This window comes from Acomys minous, assembly GCF_964271855.1.
Source record: "Acomys minous genome assembly, chromosome: 11".
NCBI classification, from domain to species: Eukaryota; Metazoa; Chordata; class Mammalia; order Rodentia; family Muridae; genus Acomys; species Acomys minous.
The window spans coordinates 101,790,684-101,810,521 of NC_140492.1; the positions used below are offsets into that span (position 1 = coordinate 101,790,684).

At 41.9% G+C, this 19,838-nt stretch overlaps 1 protein-coding gene across 2 annotated transcripts in view; it reads right to left on the reverse strand.

Moving 5' to 3' along the window:
- AP3B1 (adaptor related protein complex 3 subunit beta 1) overlaps positions 1-19,838 on the reverse strand; it is a 208,584-nt gene that overhangs the window by 34,327 nt on the left and 154,419 nt on the right. The window lies entirely within an intron of this gene.

Sequence of the window (19,838 nt, forward strand, 5' to 3'; positions counted from 1 at the left end):
TACGGCTTTTCTGGTAACTTTATAATTAGGTTTAGTAGTTTCCCTGTTCATTTTCTTGGATGCTTCAACTGTGTGATGTCCCTACGGATAAGCAACATCCTGTGCCTTCCCCTTCAATCCTGACTGCTACAGTTTCTCACTGGGTAGCATGGGTTTGCCCCGAACCTGTGGCCCTTCTGCCTCTACCTCCTGAGTCCTGGGATTTCAGCATTTCACCATCATGTGTGGTCAATCAGAACATTTGTTCCCCTTGAACTTCTTCCACCATGAACTCCAGTCCAAGGAGGCTTCACCCTTTATTTTACTGATTAAAATGACCTTCCCTATTGTGATGGTCAGGGTGCACCGGTGGGGATTTAGTCACCTGGGGATTTAGTCACCTGGGAAACACACCTGCATTAACTGAAGAAGGAAACCGACCCTGAGGAGAGGAGCCCCAACAAGGAGAGGAGCCCCAACAAGCACTTCTCTCCGCCTCCTGACCCCAGAGCCACAGATCAGATCTCACACACACCCCTGGGCCAGGCTTCCCACCACGATGGACCATGTCTGCTCTTATACCAGGAGCCAAAGGAAGGCTTATGTCACAGTACCAAGAAAAATAACACCTAGTTTGACATCAGGTGATCCTCACTGAAATTCCTTCAGTACTTTATTGGGAAATGATCTCAGTATACTTCCCACTGAATGTTAGATTTTAGTTAAATTCTTTCCTTAATTGTATTTTCATTGAAATCACGAGTAGCAAATTAAGGAGGGAGGGAGGGAGGAAGGAGGGAGGAGCTGTCTATTATAAAACCACAGGATAGCCATCTTTCCTTTCAAAATCTAAGTACTGTAGCACATCAGGCTTGCTACAAATAACATGCCAATAAATAAGTTCTAATAATTTAAAATTCAACAAAATATTAATATGAAATGATAAACTGCATAATGCAGATTATTAAAACAGTATTCTATAAAAGATCAACTAGTATCAGAATTTAATGTAACCTTTGCAAAATTCAATAAATTTATTTGCAAGATATATTAAAAAAACAGCTGCTAAATCTCAAAGTTTGTTCAGAATTTTCCTCCCATTAAGCCAATTCCTCCACCATTATTTTTTCTTTGGTTTTCTGCAGTGCTAAGGATCAAACACAGGACCTTTGCTAGGCTCGGCAGTAAGGACTTGCAAGCACAACTCTGGAGGCTAAGATAATAAAGTTAGGAATCTGAGGTCTTCCTGTGGTACACAGCAAGACCACGTCTCAAAAAATAAGCATTTCCAAAGAACGTTTTAATGTTGGAGAAGTTTAAATCTTGCTATAGGTTTTCAGATGCTGTTCAGCACGGACTCAAACACCAGTGCTCGGTGGGAACACGCACTCCGTGATAGAAAGGTGACTAAAATACCAAGTGTTTGAGTGTACATGTGGGTACAGAGACACCACTGAAGTTACAACAACCAACGTAAACACAAGCCCTCAGCTGAGGAGTGGTACTTCCCAGTATTACATGTTGATTCCCTTAATTAGATACAAGCACGCTGGAGACTGACCTACAACATTTCTGAGATGCGCCAGTGAGTCATCCAGGAGATGCTGATGTAGGCAGTTCGGCTTTTCTGGAAACCTGTAAAGGCTGCGCCCAGTATGGGGAGTGAAAGCTGAAAGTGCAGTGCAGAAAGGAAGGCGAGTGGAAGGCTGGGGAGGAGGAAGCGCAGCACACTGCTACAGCCTGCACCTTCAGCCCTGAAGGCTTTGTGTCGACGGTCAGCTCGGCACTGTGGGAAGGGGCGGCCATCTTGCAGAGTGGGGCCTGGCACAGGGTTAGGTTCCTGAGAGCATGCTCTATAGCGCCAGTGCTCATCTTTCTTTGAACTCCAAAGCCCTCTCTCCACGGGCTCATGTAAAGGTGAGTTATCTCATTTACTCTTTCTTTCACCTGACATTTATCGGCACACTTTGCTAACCACGATACTAAGTACTGTAATACTAACAGAACTAAGCAAACCAGTGTGACAAAGGGCACAACAAAGGCAGGCCTCAGAGCAGCCAGAACTGACATCTTAGGGGAGAGGAAAGAAGGCAGCTACTTGAGTGAACTACGTACAAGGTACCCTCTGCTTCCACCGCAGCCACCCTCTTCTGAGTCCCCACCACCTCTCAGCTGTCTAACTGGTCTTCCGACTTCCGTTCCCACGCCCTACCAAACAGGCACTGTGTTTGCGCTATTGGAACCCCAGTGGCCAGAACCAATCCCTTAGGACAAGGAAGTACTGTGTCACCCATCTGCGCAGACCCCTCCAGTTTTATCAAGAGCAGAAGTAAAAACTCTCTGCACAGGCCCAGAGACAATGAAGCAGTTAGGTCCCTGTGACAGCCTGCTCACTCTATCCACCGTAAGCGCTCAGCCTTTGCCTGAGGTGTACTTCCTCCTATACCCACCCGTCCAGTTCTAGTATGTCTTTGCTTCAATGTTACTTTCCTAGAAGAAGCTTAATAAAATTTCTATTTCCTCCTTATTTTCCCCTATCTTTTCCCACTGCCACTTGAAAGACTGTTCTTCTTCCTCCACCCCCCGCCCTTCCTCACTTCCTTCATTTTGATACAAGGTCTCTATGTAGCCCTAGATGGCCTGGAATTTGCTTAGTAGACCAGGCTGTCCTGGAATTTACTTAGTAGATCAGGCTGTCCTGGAATTTACAGAGACCTACCTGCTTCTGCATATCGAGAACTGGTACTAAAGGGGTGCCCCACACACCCAGCATCGTCGTAACACAATATTTTATTTACTCATTATGCTTTTTATCTGGCTTCCCATTCACTCCTTACTTTAAAACATAATTTTATGCATTTTCAAAACTCAAGGCATAATTTCACCATTTGAAATATTATGGAATTTCCCAATAATCTACCTCTAGTGTTGGTTGTAACTATATTTGATACTAAGTGTTCAAATACAAATTTCTTAAAAATATCACAGGCTTAGAGGAGCATAGTGTGGTGAAAAGTGGAGAGGCAATCAGCATCAACATTTATTAGTTTTAGGAAATGACTTAAGATTTCTATTATGCACATAATTATTTCTATCATATATATGTATACATAAATATAATAGAGATGTAAACAGGACAGACTACTTCTAAAGGCATACACAAAGAACAACTTATTGATGAGAACTTCTATGAAAAAAACATATAGATTCAGGTAAGAAAATTATTTAAATAAAACCCGAACCACCCAAGACAGAATTAAAAATAATACTGGAAAACACTAATAAGTTGTTTTAAAAAATAACTAATTTATTTTTACTTTATGTACATTGGTACATTGGTGTTTTGCCTGCATGTACGTCTGTAGTACTGAAGTTACAGACAGTTGTGAGGCGCCATGTGGGTGCTGGGCATTGAACCCTGGTCTTTTGGAGAGCAGCCTGTACTCTTAAATGCTAAGACATCTCTCCAGCCCTGAAAACACTAGTTTTAATTCTGTAATAACAAATGTCCTGAAAGTTAGGTTTGCTGCATTCTAAGCAGATGACAGGGGCCCGCCCTCCTCAGGGCCATTCCTGCGGAGGTAATTAGCTCACCAGCTGCAGCGACACTGGGATAAAAGGCTTCCCCAGAGGGAGAAGAACAAAGGGCATCAAGTACCAGTGAGCTGATCCCTACAAATCTTCCCCCAGCACATGCTCAAATAATAAGAGTCGTCCGTGTACCTTTAGATGGTTTATGAAAATAAGCAATCAATTCTGCAGCCACAACATTATTTCTAAAGGAAATCTATGTGACTCATGACGCCTGTAGATGCACAGAGACAAAGCACACATATTTTATCAGTTTATTACAGTAAGCAAATAAGCGTGGAATGAGAGAGCACATAACTGTCTACTTAGTGCTTACTGAAACATTTATAAGAGCTGTTATCTCCCCTAATAACAGACAGACAGCGTGCGATTTTAGAGAGGAGAAAGGCTTCATATTTTTTAACACTTCACTAAAAAGTAACTGAAGAGTGTAAAGTGAAAAATACTCTGTGCAGTTAGCAGGTAATGGACCATATTATCAACTCAAGTTAGATTTATAGGGTACAAACTAGTCACTAATAGTTATTTTATGACATAGCATGTCTGCTTTTTCTTGAGATTATTAAGATTAAAGTTGTAAAACTTCTTTTGAACATAGCTGTTCAAAATGATTGAATTATAAAATTTGAAATGAGACTTGAAAAATAAAACACGGAGCATCAAGTGAGTAGACTGTAACAAGCCTCCTTCAGCAGCTGCGTCACTATTTCAGAGATGACATTTCCAGATAAAGCTTTATGAAAACGATGTTTTTCAGCCTTTTACGCTTTAATCCGTATTTAGTTACACAATCATCTCTAAGTATTATCAATCTGTTCTGTTTTTAAATTTCAAAAAAAATGAAGAGCTGTAATATATAAACTGCTCTCCTTGTGTCTTGTTTTGTTTGGCTTATTTTATAGCAGTGCCTATTTAGATGTGATTTATAAAAGCGATGAGGTAAGCAAGTGGCTGTAAGGAGAGGTAAGCCACATCTTTACATTAGTGTTTTTAAAACCAATATACGATTCAATTGGTAAGAATTATAAGGCAGAAAGCCTCAATATTGCTTTATTTATCTAGTAAATGTAGAAAGCGAACCCACTGTGCCTCCAGCTCACTGCACTGAACGATGCCTAGTAGGAGTAAAAAAGCAAAGGGTAATTTTGCTTTAGCTCTACCTGGAAACACAGATTCAAAGAAATGAACTGAAACCCTCTAGAAAGCATTACTTACGGTTTGTTGTCTTAAGGATAACTTCTTGGGTATGTAAATCTGACTACTGTAGAAAGTAAAAGTGATAATTTCTAATATTTTGAGTAATCAGCATAGATAATGAAAAATGCAAGACTTCATTTTTTGTAGTAATCAACTTAATCTCAACAATCTGTTTATAGGAGGAGGGGAGAGAGATTGGGAGAAAGAGAGAGAGAGACAGAGACAGAGAGAGAGAGAGAACAATAGTTCTGGAACATTTATTGCTGTGACAGAGTGACTGGAGTTGATTCCCAGCACCCACATGGTGTCTCACACCATGTAAACTCCAGCTCCAGGAGAGCCAATGCCCTCTTCTGACCTCTGTGACCACCAGGCATGTATGTGGTATAAAACAGGTGAGCAAAGGACTCATACAAAAAAATAAATAATAAAAAAATTGTTTACAGGCAGATCTGAACACAATATGTACACTCACTGAATTCACTGATATATATACATACCAGTAAACAGGCACTAGAAAGCAATGCCGCCTATTTTTGGGAGTCTGCAGCACCAATAATGGTTGTAATGTTTTAAATGGTTGTGAAATCACAATAGTATTTTATATTAAATATATATAAGGCTCATATTTTAGCTTCTGAAACATTTATTAGAACAGATGCTCGTAGCACAGGCTACTTTGTACCTTGATGACATCACTGAGTGCCTACAGTCTACAAGGATAAGGTATTCACTGCCTGGCTGTTTTTACAAAGAACCTGGGGCTGAAGATGTAAGTCAGTGGTAGAGCCTTTACCCACCAAGTACAATGCCCTATGCTTGCATCCCCAACTCTACCGATGTAGGTTTCTGGCCCTAAAATACAATGTGTCACTTTGCACTGATTTTGTAGAGGGAGTCAGTTACTTTACAATGTTCTGGTCTTTTCTTTCTCAAAATACAAGTTTACAAGACTAACTATCAACACATTTAACTAAAACAAAAATCTGGCTGCTACAATCTTGGCTTTAGGTTTGTTGTTTACAGAGTTCATTCCTAGCATCTCCAGGGCTTCAGTGTGTTGAACTTTGTCAGAGGCCTTTTCTTTTCTTTTTTACATTATTTTAAAAAAAAAGCATTGTTTTATTTCTGCTAGCAGGAGTGGGCTGCATGTGGTGGTGGGTATGGTGGCTCAGTGCAGGTTTGGATGGGGGAGGAGGTGATGACTTAGTGGCTGGGGAGGGTTAGATATGCTTCTGCGAAGCCTGGAGGAAGGACGCACGGCATGCTATAGCTAAGCCACCAAGAGGGTTGAGAAACTCTTGCAAATCTAGCTGCCCATCACTGTTGAGTCCAGCATCTTCATCACGCAGCCAGGGACACCAGGGTCCTTCTGGTTCTTCATCAAGGCAGCCTATTCCTTGTTCATGAAGGCGAGGAACTCAGTTTTGGGGAGCTGACAGTTGTTCCTGTCCCTTCCACTGTAATTCTGGAAAAACAGCAACCAGGGGAGCAGTCTCTGTAGGCTTGGGTATTTTTGACAAGTTGAGGAACATAGCCAGGCTGTAACAGCGGCCGCGACGGGAGTACAGAGGCCTTTGCTGCATCAACCGAGATGATTACATGGTTCCTGCCCTTAGGTCTGTCTACATGGTGTACTGCATTTCTGGATTACGTGCTGTGAACCAGCCTTGCATCTCCAGGATGAAGATCACTTGGTCATGCAGTATGGTCTTCTTAATGTGTTCCTGAACTGGGTCTCCAAACATTCTGTTGAGAAATTCTGCATCAGTGTTCATCAGAAAAATTGGTCTATAGACTGTCTTTTCTTTACCTAATTTTGGTGTCAGGATAATAGTGGCTTTGTTGAATGAAATTTTATAGTGCTTTTTTGCCTTCTATTTTATAGAATTAGTTAAGAAAAATTGCTATTAAATCTTCCTTTAAAATTTGATAAGAATTCAGCAGTTATTCTGGACTTGGAGCTTCCTTGTTTGGAAACTTGTTACCAGTTTCACTCTCACTATTTGCAATGGGTCTGGTTAGGTTATCTGTCTTTTGGCTTCATTTTTGGCAGGTCACATGACTTCAGATGCTTCTGGCTGCGCTGTTCTCCTTTAGTATCGCTTTGGCTATTCATAGTCTTTTGTGATTCCAGTGGAACTATTGGGCTTCTTTTTTAGATATATATAATCTGGCACTGGAATTTTACTGGGCCCTGCACTGACGCTGTAGATTAATTCCAGGAGTACAGCCATTTCCATGGTATTAGTTCTGACAATACAGGAACATGGAGGCTCTATTCATCATCTAGATTCTTCTTTTTAGTTCCTCTCTGTGTCTTCAAATTTTCATTGTAGAGATCTTTCATGTCTTTGGTTAAGTTTACTTCTAGGTACTTAATTTTGGGAGCAACGACTATAGGATTTTTTCCCCCACTCTTAGAACCTTTCTACCCATCTTCTGTGAAGATCACTCACTGCACCCTGAGGTGGAAAGGAGATTTATATGTCCCATTGAGGACTGTGCACTGGTCAGCTGTGGGTCTCTGTGTTAGCTGCCATTTCCTGTACCTCTACATGTCTACCTTCAGAATTTTAGCTGCAGAACTTTATCTTTATACTTATTAAAAATATTAACTCTTAGTATTTGGGCACTCTTTACAAGACCAAATCAGAATATCACCAGTAGTAAGAATGTGCTGGGTTGAGAGATCCCGTCATAAATAAATGAGTGAGTGCAGGTGAGCAGGGCAGAGCTCAGGTATTGGTCTGGACACCAAGCATTACAACTCCCTAGGCTTCTCTATCTTTCTCCTCTCCAAAATGGGGCCAGTTCTACACATCCTGCTGGTTTCACCTAGTTGCTGTGAGGTCCAAATGAGACGGTCTATGTGTAATTGATTTTTAAGCCCTACAAAGTTCAATAAATGGCATTTGGGGGATTATTAGTAAACTGAGTTTTCAGTCATGTTGAAACAGCAATCTGTCAGATGACAAAGGGTCATGAGGTTAAAAGTACACATCAAAAAAGCTGAATCATCATTGGAAAAAAGGCTTTTATAACAATATTGCTGTATTTATTGATAGTGCCATCCAAAGGCCTTTAGAAAAGCAATCCCTTCCCCCTTGTCCTTTTCCCTCTCAGTTAGCAGTGGCTGAAGAGACGGTCTCTAAAAGGTTTCTAAATGATGTTGATGTTAAAATATATAGGATCACCATTTAACAGCCTTTTAAAGAGCAGTCCCTGCACCATCTTTGTTAACAACGAAGGGAAGTAGGGACTGTTTTTTCAAAGGCTTTTAGAGGATGTTGTTAAAAGAATATATAGTGACATCATTTAAAAGCCTTTTAAATAACAGTCCTCCTCCTTTCCTCCCAATTGTAATGCCCTTGGCTTTCATTTATTTTGTACTACGAGCTGAAAATGGACAAGCCAACAGATTACTGGCTATAGCAGCATCTGTGGATGGAGGGTGATGCATTGCTTTTAAGAAGGCTGGTGTTCAAAAATAAATCCAAGTCTTCAAGAGCAAAGTTCCATGTCTACACAGGATGTTGCCTACCCACCAGATCACTGAGCAGTGCCCTTTGATTATTTCCTCTTGATGGACAAGTTCCCATACAAACAGGAACAGAGCTGTAGCCACACCAGTCTGAGAACTCCTAGGGCACAGACGCAGCCCTGCTTCAGTGTTCCCCGATTAAAACTCTGTCCATCTATGAGCTAAGCCAGCTCCCAGCTCCCATCCTGTTGTTCTGATCGCCCAACTTCTGCCCACTAGGAGACAGCAGTGTTCAAGCAGGGTCGCTGCCATACATCCTCAGCTGTGAGGGAGAGAGGGCAACATGACCTCCATCATCTGGTGTAGAGCACTACGCCTGCCAACAGTGGGCTCTGAGAGGTCAGCTATGATTAACCTCCCACAACAACACAGAACAGCACTAGACCGGGGAGTACAAGATATGAGATGCTTCTACACTTCTTGTTGGGCTGGGCTTTTGTTAAAAAGAATCACTTCGTTTAAAAATAATATTTAATGGATTCATAACACTTGGATAAAATTTTTTTAAATGTTCAAAGTATGGCTCCCCAAGCACAGTGTGCCTCAACCTTAGATCCCAGTTCCTGCATTTTCCAGTTACACAAGGTACACTGTAGTTCTAATTTTATTACATCACAGTAAACCATCACTTACTTGTCATCCAGCATTTTAAATCGTACTAAGTTAAATACCAAATATTACTGAGACTACAGGGGCCAGCTGCACCCAACTCTTCCCACTGCTATACCTGCTGCCACAGGTCTTAATCAACCTCGATTTTGACATTATTTACATTATGCATATTCTTTTTTTTTTTCCCTCCAAGACAGGGTTTCTCTGTGTAGCCTTGGCTGTCTTGGACTCGCTTTGTAGACCAAGCTGGCCTCGAACTCACAGTGATCCACCTGCCTCTGCCACCCGAGTGCTGGGATTAAAGGTGTGCGCCACCACACTTGGCTCCATTTATGCATATTCTTATGCCCCATGTAACCAACAACATGCTAAACCTGAATAATATACTTTCTTTGCGTGTTTTAGCCTTTTTCCAAAACACAAATAACTTATTTCTGATGACTTAAAAGCATAAATGAGCTAGCTATTTAATGAGATAAATGAATGCTTTTTGCCAAAAACCTATTGTAATTCTGACTCTGTTGAAATATTTGTTAATATTTTCTTACACATCAAGAAATAGCACTAGGAAAAGGTGAAAATTAATTTGCTCTGAAAATTTCAAAAATTTTGAGAGGATCTGTCAGAGGGAATGGTTTGACTCCATCTGACCTTGGATGGTCAAAGAGGACACATTACTGAGGCCTTCAGTGGCCTCTGAGGAATGTAAGCTGTCTCTTGGAAGGTGGCATGGTACAAAGGGGAAAGAATTCCATATTCCCTATATCTCCAAAAGAAACAGAGCCATGCTGATTCTTCAGTTTGGGTCAGAGAGACCTATTTTGGACCCCTGATGTCAAGGACTATACAATAATAAATCTGTGGGGCTGGAGAGACTGCCCAGCAGTTAGCAGTACTTGACACTTTTGCAGAAGTCCTGGCTTAGGTTACTGGCACCCATGTGGTGGCTCACCACTATCTGCAGCTCTAGCTCCTGGGACTCCAACGCCCTCTTATGGCCTCTGCAGCCATTGCACATGCGTGGTACACATACATACATTCGGACTAAATGCTCATATATAAAATAAAATTTAAAAAGATAGTTAAGTTTACACTACTTTAAACCATCTAGTTTGTAGAAATACTATGCATTAGAAAGAAGACGATGTCTCTGAAACCTCCCGCTGCGGGGGCTGTGTTGTGAGATCTCCTTGTGAAGAATGTGGGGACAGACGAGTGCACAAAGCTCTCCACAGGAGCTGTCAGACCCAAGAGGCAGCAGCCTCCTCCTGCAGTGCTGCAGTACTGGCCCCAACACACCTGCAACAGACACTAGTGGGTGTGGAATGGCTCTCAGCCTAGCTATCTGTTTACCAAAGGGCTGGTTAAAAAAGATGCTCCCCCACAGCAGCCATCCTCCCATTTCAGTGAGTGCCATGTGTTGGCTGGCAGGCACAAGAACAAAGGATAACCCTTCTCAAGGTCACTGAGCCCCCCTCAGGCGGCAGGTACAAGTCTTTCTGGTAAGATGTGAGTAAAAAATGGGATTACTCTTAGGTTAATATTAGGAGCAGTGATAGACTTTGGCCAATTACAGAACAGACATGTTTCAATGGGGTAAGCAAAAACAGACGGTACCCTGGGCAGGGCGCACTAAAATAATAATGACACAGCTGGACTAGAAAGGAGTGGGTAGCTATCAACACAGATATTAATTACCCTGAAGAAACGTTTTAAAAGGCAACTTTGCCAGAGATGTCTCTTTCTGAAACAAAAACAATGTGAAGGTCTGATGTTTAGCTGAGTGGCCTTTAATCCCAGCACTCAGGGAGGCAGAGGCAGGCGGATCTCTGTAAGTTTGAGGCCCGTATGGTCTACAAAGCAAGTTCTAGGACAGCCGAGGCTACACAGAGAAACTCTGTGTCAAAAACCCAAACAACCGAAGGTCTGATGTTTAAAAGGATTCTAGAGCCGGGCGTGGTGGCGCATGCCTTTAATCCCAGCACTCGGGAGGCAGAGGCGGGCGGATCACTGTGAGTTCGAGGCCAGCCTGGTCGACAAAGTGAGTCCAGGACAGCCAAGGCTACAGAGAGACCCTGTCTCGAAAAACCAAAAAAAAAAAAAAAAAAAAAAAAAAAAAAAAAAAAAAAAGGATTCTGTGGGCCTATCATCTTGCAGCACTACAACTGTAGGGATGAGGAACACAGGTGTGTCAGTGAGTGCTGGGCAAAAAGTCTAAGTGGAAACACCATTACCAGATATGCAATAGATGCTGCTGAGAAAAAGCATCGATTTAGGGCTGTATCGATCTGACAGAAGCCTGTAAGGATGGAATGGCAAATGTGTCTTGGTAGAAACTCCACATGTGTAAATGCTGTTAGAGAAGGCATCTGCTTTAACTGGGGCCACTATGACAAATACAAATACAAATACAAATAAAAGCAGGCTGTTTTCCCCTACAGACTTGGCACTGGTCCTTCTCCTTCATAGACCCTTTGTATAAACATCTCGACAGCTTGACTCTGCTCTACCATACAAGCTCATGGGATTTCTACCTCCCTAGTATGTAAGGCAACCCTAGAGACTGCAGCCATGGCTTCCTTCTCCATAATGTAAGACTGCAATACTCAGAAAGGAGAAGGCATCATGTCCATTCATTTCTTGAGCCAGCAGCTCACTCTGCTGCCCAGGCAAGGTCTTGAACTCAAGATTCTCTGGTCTTAGCCTCCTGAGTGCCCTGGATTTCATGTGAGCCTCTGCACTCAGATTCTATACACATTTATTAAGAGATTCACTCAGCTTTGAGAAAAATAAAAAAACTCTCCTAAAGAAGCCACAATCTCTCAAGTTTTACTGGAAAGCAAAGAAAATTCCCCTCCAGACACAAAAGCCAAATATGCAAAGACTAAAATGAACATTAAGTACATTCTTTATTCTATCCAGCCCATCCTTGGCAAACTGAGAAGAGATGTCACACAGCCAGGACACATCATTTCCCTGTGTAATCTAACACCTGCTCAGGTCACCACACTGCCTCCTGACATAACAGCATGCTGCCTGAGGGTTCTGAGTGAGACAGGCTTAAGCCACATATTCACAAAACAGACCCCTCGGAAAAACACTGGCCAGTCTTAGAATATATATATAACCTCACTGAAGGGGGGGGGGACCTAGGTGGTGGTGGGACCTGTGTTAGGATTCCTGTGTGCCTATTTACCAAAACACTGATGAGTTGATAGCCTTTTCTTGGTTGTAAGGACTTGTTTCCAAGGAGGAACCTGCCACGCCAGGCGCTAATCCCTAATAGTTCAATTATGCTGTCTTACCCACTGCCTGTTTAAAATGGGCAGTTCAGATTTGGTGAACAGTACTAACTACAGGTTCTAGAAAACGAGGAAAACCTACAAACTACACCCCACCCTCCCTCTCTCCTTCCCTCCTAACAATCTGAGAAAGTTCTGATTTGAATTAAGTATGTTGGAAGATATAAAGCTAAGCTGTAGGTGGCTGATCCATATCACTCCCCCAAGAATGATGCTCTCACGATCAAACACGTGGTGTCATTTTCCGAAGTAAAAGGAATGATGATTTGAACTCCCACCCCACCCCACCCCCCGCCCGGGGCACAAAACATGTTTCTGCCACAACACAATGTCTTAATTCCAGTCCATAGTTCAGATCACTACTCGGAACAGCATGGTCCACGCAGAGACCTGCAAGAGCTTCAAACACCCTAGCACGGCCCAGCTCACACTGGATGTTTTTATGAAGAGCACCTGCCTTTGCAGTGACACCTCTGGACCTGAGTAAACAACAATTCATTTCCTAACCTTGACTTTACAGCCCAGCCTTTCCACCTTCCTTCTTTCCTTTTAATTTTTTTTTTCTTTCCAAACAAGTGACAACGAACATGGAAGCTGATTGAAGGGGTCCATTATGTATCAACTTAAAGAAAGGCAAAGTGATTGATGAAGGCAGCAGTCACCTTCAGTGCCGGCTACTGCACCTGTATCCTTTTCGTCAAATGACCTGAAAATCCTGCTGACAGCTCAACATTCAGTACAAGGATATGCAGTATGGGACTACAGTTCTCAGTATTTTTATTTGCATTGAAGTCTGGAGGGATAGAAATTGAAAGCCAAGTTAAAATTATCTATTTTGCGAAGCTTTATACTTTCTTCCTAAACAATCTCTGATTGCTATCAAATGTCCCTGTAGAAGTCCAGCCTATGTGGGACAGACAGAACACGGCAGCGGGGTGGGGTGGGGGTGGGGGTGTAGGTGTTAGCTGGATGCTGCTTTCTGCCTCATTGTTTGCTTGTCTTTAGAGTCAACACTTAGCAGGGCTCCTGTGTCAAGGCTGGGTAGACTACAGTGAATCCCCTGCTGGAAGAGGCGCTTATAGTTTTCATTTTCTGTCTTTCTTATAGTTTTCATTTTCTGTCTTTGGGATGGCCATCTAAAAAAAAAAGCAGTTATTAGCCAAAATAGCAAAGTGAAAACGCAGAATCCTAAAAGCATTAATACTTCCCCTAAATGACTGACCCACTGATTCTCAACAGGCTTTGAGAGTCACCAGAGCACGAAAGTGCCCACATTAAGAACTTGGGATGTTTCCTTCTAGGGGTGAAGTCAGTCACAAGCTATGTTACGCCTAACGCTGTGGGCAACAGTGGTGCATGGAGAGCCAGCCAAGGCTCTACAGAAGCCCATGCTCTGTGTGTGGACACAGCACCATTTCCTCCGGGCATTTATTACCTGTTAAAAACCAATCTTTTGGTGAGTGGCAGTTCAGGGTTTTTGAGAGCAAGCTGCAATATTTCTTCAGGTCTGCAGAGTCATAATTAAAGCTGAACTGAGCGGAATTGGAGAGGGAAGGTCAGCGAGGTGCCGTATGAGGGATGAGGCTGGGCTGATGGGCACCAAATGAACAAATTATGATGGGCCCCACTCAATGTGATGAGGTCAAATGCTTGTTTCTACCCACTGACAGTTCAATTTCCCTGAAATGTCTCCCGGTTCTCTATGAGCTAATTATGAATGAAAAGTTATCAACTGCCTACGCCAAAAGGGGCTTAAATACTATTTTGTGGAGTTCTTAATGTCAAAATATTGTTCAAAACAGTATGCTGTAGCACTCCACATACAATGCGTGGGTTCATCTAAATACCAGGGAAACACTATCAATTTTCCTCAGGCTTCCCATGATGTACATACGGAACAAATCCTCCGGCACCTGTCAGCAGAACAACAAATAAAAAGATCATCTCTCAAGTAAACCTGCACCGTGTCTTCCACAGACAGCAGTAGCTTCTAGTTTTGTGTATCACAGATGACACAACCTACACGTAACATGTTCTCCTTTTCTAGGAAGCATCTTACCAGATTATTAGCGTCTGGGCATCAACACTCAGACTTGCTCCAGCATAAGATCTACTGCCCAGAACCGGTTTAAATACAACAGACAAAATGTAAGCTTCTGGGAATCATGGTCCGTGGCCTTTATTTATGATACTCTTTTATACCTTTAAGACTTAAGTGTCTATAATTTCTTTTTACATTCTATGACAGGTGATAACCATATGACAGATTTTAGTACTCAAATAATTAAAAACAAGTATGTGGCGCTTTGATTGTAATAGCATAAAAGCCACTTAAGATGGCAACATATGCAAAGGTCCTACTGTGTGCCAACTGCGATACTAGGCTTTCACAAAAGTATGTCTAGCATAATAAGTAACTAATACTGTACTAGCAAGTTACAGCATACATTAAAGCTTGGATTAGTGCCTCAAGGTTAAAGATGTGTCACACAGAAACAGTAAAGTGATCTAGATAAAATACAGCATTGAGCTTGAGTTTTAAGAAAAATAAAAGATGTAAATATAATGTAACTAAAAATCATGCTATTTGTCAGTTTTCAAATTAACATTAGCTAAAAGAGAGTTTTAGGATGGCCATTATAAGGAAAATGGGTCCAAAATACAGTAACTACTTGGCAGAGATGGGCAGGAAGAGACAACCAATAAAACTCTACAGAGACCATTGGACATCAAGAAAAGGGTGGCCACAGTTACAGAGGACACTGCCATCGGAAAACATCCTATTTAAGCACAGCCTCACACTTTCTGGCAACTTAGAAAAAAGTAAGTTCGTAGAATTAGCCTTTGCTCCCCTGCTGACAGAGCACACTTGGGCGCAGTGTCAGCTCACACGACTCCTTAAGAAGCAGCATCTCATGCGTTCCTGTTTAGCGATCACAGTTCAATTCGCTCATTAAGGGACCCCCTTCTGGAAGTTGGTTTTTTCCTAATTCTTACTGTAATTGCATTGTTCTGATCTTGTAGCATAAAGGCAGCTGCTTGCCTATCATTTGTACTTTCCTCGTTAATCCTGACTCAGTGAATTAACCTTTAATTACAGCCGTTAAAATTGAAATGAGCCTCTTGTCTGTCTGGGGCTGCCCCCTTTCAGTGCAGGATTCTGATGAAAAATTTTAGGGTCAATGAATATGTCCTGTGTCATGTCTGATAGCTGCTGAAGATGTGAGGAGGTAAATGTTACCTTAGAAAGATGTGCTCTCAATTTGCAGGAGCTCTCTGTTGACAGAAAAATAAACTCAAAATCATATTTTCAGATTCTGTTCTCATGGTGTACTTTTAACCAAATTCAGAGGGCACGTGAAAAATGGAGAGCATGGCGTACAGAGATGCATTTAGTCAAATAATTCTGAGCAGTAGCTCACTCTCCATTTTACAGTCTGAGGCAGTACAAGCTAAGTAACAAAAGGAGTAGGCCAACAAGCACTATTTTCTTTAAAAAACTGACATTTTATTTTAAACGTGCGGCATGTGCCTGTGCCATGACACGTGCATGCAGTTCTACAGACAGCCTGAGGGAGCTGGCTCTCTTCTCCCACCACGTGAGTCCTGGGGTGGACCGCAGGCTGTGAGGCTTGGAGGTGAGTGCTTTCACAGACTGAGCCACCCTGGCAGCCCCAGAGTTCTACTACTTTCTAGAAGTGCACTTGACAAGGATACTTTACTTAGTGATGTCATACGCTGACAGTAGAGCTCTTTAAAGTGACATCAGTTGGAATGAGTCCTATAAAGCGGGAAGGTGGCAAGGAGCAATGTCATCGACTTAAAACACATCCAATGAACACCTTCCAGCACGGGGCTGAAGAGGACAGCGCAAAGGCTCCATTCTGTCTTTGAGGGACTCAAACTCCAAGTCTCTTCATAGTTTCTTGTTCCATAATTTCACAGATGAAGTTCTTAACTTATTTTAACACCAATGGTGGGTTTAAAATTATAAGCTACTGCACCAGATCATAAAACTATTAAATGTCATACCAATTTACATATTTAAAAACTTATATGAGAAAATTTCAAATGAACACAGAACAGAGAGGCTAATTAATAAATAGTGAGGCTCTCCTCATTACGTTTCAATGTTATGTCCATTTAGCACAGAAGGAGTGTGTGGGCTTCCACGCAGTGAGACCCTGGGCTGGACTCCCATCACCGTAACGGAGGGGGAGAAGACACACCATCTGTGTTAGCATCTGGCTAGTCTGTCTAACCCAATATTTTATCCTACTTTGAGTTACTTAGAAACAAATTTTGACATAATTTCATCAACAAACTTGGTATATATGTATTATAGGGGGGAAAAAAAGGCCCAAGAAACCCTAACATACTGTATTTCATAGCTAAAACCAAAACCTGCTTCCTTAATTTCCCCTTCAACCACTCAGTATTCACATTTCCTTGGCCTTTCATTCATCCTGTACAACTGCCTTACTTGAATGGATTCAGAAGGACACACACTTCGCATGTGGCGCCTCCCTGCATTACGACAAATGTACCTTTCTGGAGTGGTTGTTTCTTTGAGCCAAAGTGTGATATAGGTCTTTAGTGCTACTTTAACATTCTGGGGAGTTATTTATAAATCCAGTAATGTAGAACAGCTGCAAACTTAGAGAAATAACCCTGGTTGATAGGCTTATAAAAGATGTATGTAATTATATTCCTGAATGGTTTGAATAACAGTGTGTCTGATCTATTCCAAGATAAGTGGATTTTACTTTTCTTTGCTATTAGGGTCATATACTGTACTTATCTATTTTTACTTCATGCTCTCTTGTCTCTGGTAATAAATTAATTTCAAAGTATTAGTTGGGAATGTATCCTATAGCTGAATTCATTTTATCTTCCTTGGAAAAGAAACAAAGTCTTTATGAACATCATAATAATATTTTTAAGCTTCCATGTTCTAACATTTGACACTATTAAATAAGATTTATTTATTTTTCTTACCATGCTGTGTGTTCAGGAAACAAATCTGGCATACTTTTAAAGAGAAGAGTGGTAACAGAAGTTAGTCTAACTGATACCCAGTAAGTATTTAATATGTGCCTGGCCAGCACACAGTTACCTGTGATACTAAAAGCTAGGAGAATCAGACTTCTTCACTGCAAATGACAAAACTCAACAGAAGCAAGACCTGAAGGGTTACAACTAACAGTCACACAGAGTGTAAGAACAAATGACATTTTAAAGTCCCTCCCATTTCCTACCGTAGTGCATGTAGTATAATAAGTAAAAGCCAAAACCATAATCTTAAGAAAGCAGCAGGAGATGAGCGGTGAGCCGTCTCAGCCCTGGCTATGATGACTACAGCAAGCAAAGAGAATGGCACACAGAAGCAGAAGGCAGAGAGGCTTTCATTCCGCCCATTTCCTCCATCCCTTATCTTGGTAGGTTTGTGTGCCTCTTGTGTTCTGTGTTCACTAGTAACTTAATTAGCATCTCAGTGGTCTGCTCACTGGGGAGAGCTCTACTATCACACGAAGTATGATGAGTATTCTTCACCCTTAAGACCTAACCTGGTATGTGTCTGTCTTGTTTCTCTCTGTGTGTCTCTCCCTCCCTCCTCTCTCCCTCCCCCCTCTGTCCATCTGTTTCTCTCTGTCTCTGTCTCTGTTTCTCTCTGTCTCTCCCTCCTCCCCTCCCCTCCTGTGTGTGTGTGTGTGTGTGTGTGTGTGTGTGTGTGTGTGTGTGATACTCAAGGAACAAAGGCACCCACAGCTGAGCCTGATGACCCAAATTATATCCCCAAGACCGACATAATTTAATCACAACTAAGCAACTCCCACAAGTTGTCCTCTGACTCTCACCCTAATAACACAGTTTAAAAAACAAACTAACTTAAATTAGCATGTGATTGTTTAAACCAACTAAAATGTTTCACAAAAAAATCGGTAACTCAAAATCAGTTATAATCTTTTCCCTTTTACAAGGCAGCCCTCGTTGTCCTGTAGAAGAGGAATAGATGAAAACAGCCTGTAGCAACAATGGAGCCTCTGCCTAGGACGGGGGGAAATCCAGGCCACAGCATGGCATACCTTTGTGCTTAGTTTCAAAATTAAATCAGCTCCCACCCAGAAGAGAACGGAATGAAAGAACAAGACAGGACGTGGCTAGACAATGGAAGCACAAAGTACTGTCAAACTTTAATTAAAAAATGTTTTCAATTTAAGCAGACCCAGGCCAGTGATTTTTCATTATTTTTACCACAGTTCCATGACTACTGACATTTTCATCAGAACAAATAAAGGGCTTCCCCCAAATCTAAAATGACAAAATTATTTTAAAATTTGACTCATAATTCCTTTCTCTTTTAAACTCAAAGAAATGTGATCTTAGCTGTCTCTCAGCATGGGGCTAAGCAACTTCAGTCACGGTCACCATCATTATGCAGTTATCCAAGTAACTCCAAATGCTGCCTTGAGAGATCTCAGGTGGACTGAATCCAATTCCTCCTTCTCCTCCTCAGTTATGGCTTGCTTTTTCTTTCATGTTCTTTTTAGGCCGATGAGTGGCCTCCACAGGAAAGCAGGTATGATGGGGGTTTTCCTGTTTCTGAGTGAAGGTTTTATAATAAAACATGGTCCAGACCTCACCCTCATCACGGAGAGTGCTAATCGCATTAGATGCTATTTTCCTATAGCAAAAGCCATAAACCTATTTGGTAGCTGAATTTCTATTATTTCTCGACATAACTACTGATAAAAACCAATTTTAAAAGGTGTTTTTGTGTGTGAGTGTGTGCATGGGTTTCCCCTGTCCCGTGCCCCTTCTCTGCTTGCACAATTCACATGTTACATGTGGGCTTCCTTGTTCAGACCTTGCAGTATCGATCCCTGGGGAGGAGGGGACATTAGTTGCATGTCTCCTTAGGCATGCTGTCAAGTTTAACTCCATCTTTTCTTGGTCCTGGAAAACGCATGCACACATTCTGGTCTGATGCCAGTGTTGCCAGTGCATATACCACAATGTCAGAGGAAGATGATACAAGGGCCCACAGTGCAAACTTGAAGAAGGCAAATGAAGAGGTTGTAAAAATTAGCCTTCTATTGTATGTTTGAGAACAAAAGTAGTTCAGACATCTCAATTTTAAACCGTGTTAAAGGTTGAAAATCATAGCAGGGATGTAGGACTCAGTGAATATCAATATTCTTTAGAATATGAGAAAAATAACAACACATAATGGCATTCACAGCTATAGAATTTCTACGAGCAAGGCTACGCTACAGAAATAAAAGCATTCGCCTTTGGGCCAATTTTCTTTTTCCATACACCGCTGTGAGGACAGTGAAGACAGGAGTCTTGCCTACTCTGCTCACCATGCACTCTCCAGCCTGAATAAATACCCAAATGAACAAAACTGTAGTAATGAGGTCTTGGCCTCCCCTCCATCCCCAGGAAAGATCAGCTCCTGAGAGGCCACCTCTAAGTGTTGGGATCACCCTAGCTACACCAGGATCTGCTATATGCAGGCCTCTTGGGCCCACACCTGCCCATTTATGTCACTGCAATGAGACACAGGAGACACCTAGATAGCCTACATTAAGAGGAAGCGCAGGAGGGTC